Genomic DNA, 4,133 nt, shown 5'->3' on the forward strand with positions numbered 1-4,133 from the left:
GCTGTAACGCGGTGGCCCCGCCACGCCGATGGACAGGAGCTCTTTGTCCGGTGGCTGCGGGCACCACCGAACGCATGTCCCAGGGCGCTTTTTACATCAGGACATGCGGAGCCTTAAAAATAATCACATTTCTTCAGCCGTGAGCTATGGGTGAAGCTCGTGAGAAAGCGACAGAAGGAAGCCACGCAGGAGAAAAAAGTATTTAAAGATCGTTTAACTCCTGCATCTCTGGAGAAGCAGCAGAGGTGACCTCTTCCCTTGGCTGGGGAGCTGCCAAACGCAACCCACTTGGCTCACCTGAAGCACAAGAAAACCCAAAGGAGCTGATGATAAAACTTCTAAGACATGTGAGGAAATAAAAGTAAGATGCCGCACTCGTAACGGCTCTCCAAGCCCTCCCAAATTAACTCAGTGTTTACCTTAACGTCTGGCCAAAGCTGCGGAGTTTGCAAACCGCGCTCGTTTGGATTTTATGCGACTCTCAAATGAAAGCACACGGGCAGCAAGGAGCAGCCGCCTCCAGCGAGCTCCTTGCTGCGGCCCTTCCCCAACAGGAGGCGCCCTTCCCTCCACCCCTGCCCATTAGGGTGGGTTATACAACGCCACCAGCCCCCCCCTAACCCAAGAATGCGCTTCGTCATTAAACCTACGTCACGTCAGAGAGATCGCATTTCAATTAAGCACCGCATCAAGAGTCCAATTAACACAAGGATGGCTAGGCCTGGGTAATCGGAGCAGGCTGATGCTGCGTCTGGAGCCCGTTTTGGTTTGTAATTTAATTTTGGGCAGATTATTTGAAATCGGCACCGTTATTTCACTGTAATGGTTAATTATTCAAAACGGCATTTTCTGTGGTTTAAGGAAAATACGCGACGTTGATGGCACAAGTTCTTATTTTCTCACTGAAAAAGCCAGGGCAAGTTCTAAAAATAAAGGCGCAAATTCTTTGTGTGCGAGGGTTGTTCCCCACCCCTTCCTCTAAAAACGTCACCCCTGAAAATACCCTTCAAGAATTTTCCTTGTATGGTCCTGCAACTTCAGAATTCGCAGTCAGTCAATACTGTTAATGCACCTTGTTAATTTGATAGGATTTGTCAGGTAACTCCACTGGAAAATTATATAAAACTGTTCCAGATGAACAGATGATAGTGACATGAATTAAAGTGATAGAACAATAGTGGAATATAAACCAGAAATGACACCCAAAGTGGCTGTTGATTTATTGCCATCCTGAGTTTGGTTCTGGGCTTCCATGTATATTAGTGCTACAAATCTGGGTCCATTTAGCAGCGAGATGCTCGTACATACATCACGAGCTCCTGCTCCAAGCCAAGGTCACTCCCCATTGCATCAATCTTTTCAGCAGAGGCTACTTCACCACGCATGGATTTTGTAACCAGCTCGGATGTAACAGACTTCCTCCTCTTTCATCTTTTTTTTATCATGTAAAATACACTTTAACTTCTATTATTTTTATCTGCAAATTGTTGCTGTACACTTCATCCATTATTTCTGTATCTCGACATCGCTGGCCTAAGCTTGCACGCCTCCGAAGAGCGCGCTGACAAAGAACGGTGTCTATTTTGTGTTATTGTGCTCACGATCTGTGCGCCTTGAAACCTAAAATCACAACAGCATTTATGCACGTGGCTTATGCAGCCTCCGTAGCGCAGGGCAAATTAGTCACAAGCCAAAACGAAGCAAAAATGCTTCTGCTACTACTTCTTTAATTCATTCACTGTAACAAAAGAAATGCCATCGATGTATCAGTCCCATAATGCTGCTCTGTTCTTGCTTCCTTTGTTGGGGTCTGCAACTTCCCCCCCCTTCCTGAAAGACTTGCCAGCAGTAATTTTGCAGGACAATATGCTGCTTTTAGTTTTGCTAATGTGATACACAAGCAAACGCGTCTTATTCCTCGCAACTTGATCGAGGCTTTGTAACAAGGCTGGGAGTACCACTGCGTGTGCGTGGCTCAGCAACACGAGCTGAAACGTAAAACCTCAGACCTGAAACCGCTACGGCCAAAGCCTCCCACTGTAATAAACCCATCCGTCAAAAGGTGGTCGTCCTCCCGTGGCCATTTCCATATCGCTTTTTACTAGGGGAGAACGCTGTCCAACGTACAGAAGAGCGAGCTTACGCCAACATTTTTGGTAAACCTTGCCTCAAATGCAGCGATCAGGCCTCAGAACAGCTGAAACGTTCCGAAAAGTGCCAGCATGCAAACAGGAATTCGCAAGCATGGCTCACACTGTCGCGACCTGATCTAAGCGACCGAAATTAAATCCAATGCAGAACCCATTCAAGTGCAATGACGCCTGTGTGTCCCACCGCGTCGGAGCAAACGGCGGGGAGCGGAGCTGAGCTGCGCTCCTGGGGTCTGTCGCACCCAAACACCCTTCCACAGGAAGCCTGGGAAACTGGAACTCGCCCCCAAACCCACCTGGGTATTTTCAGCGCAAGCACTGCACGGCGTTTCAGCCAGCCCAACAGCCGATACGCTCCCGTGCAGCCATCGCCATCATCCAGACCGTCAATGAGGAGCAATGGAATTGTTCTGGATTCTCGGCATCCGCTCGAAAAAACTGCACTTTGCTATGGCTGCTACGTAAAGCTGGTGCTACAGAGAAACGTCTTTGCACCTGGCCACCACCAAGCCCCCGGACCATGGTTACCGGTCAGTGATGAAAAAAATTCGAGACCGTTTCTTCACATTTCAGACTGCATGGAGCAGCCCGGCACCCATGGGAGATGAACACGTCAGCGCCTGGCAGCCCCAACCCAAAGAGCACCTCAGTGCTTATTTTACCAGCATCACTCTTCGAATATCTTTAAAAACTGGATGAGAAAACCCAGCAACATTCACTTATTTTGACTTTATAGAGAGGTTTGGATGCTGTACATGTGCCCAAACTTTGAGTATCTCACTGGGGTTTTCTTTGATATTCAAAAAGTAATTACGTTCTAAGAGTCACGTTGTCAGCGTACGGCCATCAAAAAGGTACAAGTTCACGCGCTGTTATAGAAGGGGAATTTTATGGCCCTTACGCCACCGGACAGGGTCAGCTCCTTCCTGCTACACAAGTTAAGCCATTTGTTCCATTTAACAGCTCTTCTCCCCTAACCATTTATCTTTAGTGATCTGCCATGACCTTTTCAAGCTCTCATTTCTGACACTTCCCAGCTACACTGAGTCAAACTTCACTGGAAGCCAACTATCACAGCCAGACGGGTTGCTCAAAAGCAGAAAACATGCCCAGCGCCGTCCTGCCTCAGCGCCAGCAGATAAATCCTTCCTCAACAAGACAGTTCAAAATAAACTAAGAAAGCCTCTTCTGTAAAAATTGGAGACGTGCTCTTTTATACGTGCTAAAGGACGGAGGAACGAAGGGGCTGCAGTGACAATAACACAGAGGCTGCTACGGTGCAAATTTAACAATTCTACTGAATTCTACAGAACCAATGTATTTTGTAAACATTATGGCACTTAATATTTTACTGCTGAATCACTTCTTTACGGAAGGTATTTGCAGGAATGTCACAGGTCACCTACCAATGCATCATTAATCAAATTTTCACAATTTAAACACAAAGATAAAAAGCCATTCAATCATTTTAAAACAGTAATGGGGCTTTTATAATTCAAGATTCTGTCATCCCTTGGCCTTTGGGTTTTCAAAAGCATTCGGAAAGCTAATAAGGACAATATAAAACCTTTAGAGAATGGTAGTGTTATTTCGTTCCACCTCACATTCCCACTCGGTTGTTAAAATCTTTCAGTCTCAGAAAAGGAAAAACCTAATCGTTCCCAATTTTGCACAGCCTCGTTTAAAAATAACAAAACAGTTGGCAAGAAGCTTTCCATTAGGAAGCCCAGATTAAAAAAAAAAAAAGAGATGGGGTCACTAAATAATGTCCTCCTTTCAGAAGAAACATGTGCTAGCTGATTGTGGATAATAAAAATAGTGAAGTATTTTCAACTGAAAGCAATTTTTTTTTAACTGCTGAAATGCCAGCAACACTTCCAAGTGATGCGCTCCACGGCAAAAGAGCCCAACATGATAATGACGGCTTTAAACACGTCTGAGATGGACAGTCAGCTATTACAGATGGCCAAAGGTTTGAACCGC

The 4,133-nt window shown here is 45.8% G+C and overlaps 1 protein-coding gene across 10 annotated transcripts in view; it reads right to left on the reverse strand.

Moving 5' to 3' along the window:
• MAPKAP1 (MAPK associated protein 1) overlaps positions 1 to 4,133 on the reverse strand; it is a 108,625-nt gene that overhangs the window by 14,121 nt on the left and 90,371 nt on the right. The window lies entirely within an intron of this gene.

Source organism: Egretta garzetta, unplaced genomic scaffold (assembly GCF_000687185.1).
Source record: "Egretta garzetta isolate BGI_Z169 unplaced genomic scaffold, ASM68718v1 scaffold341, whole genome shotgun sequence".
In the NCBI taxonomy this organism is placed as follows: Eukaryota; Metazoa; Chordata; class Aves; order Pelecaniformes; family Ardeidae; genus Egretta; species Egretta garzetta.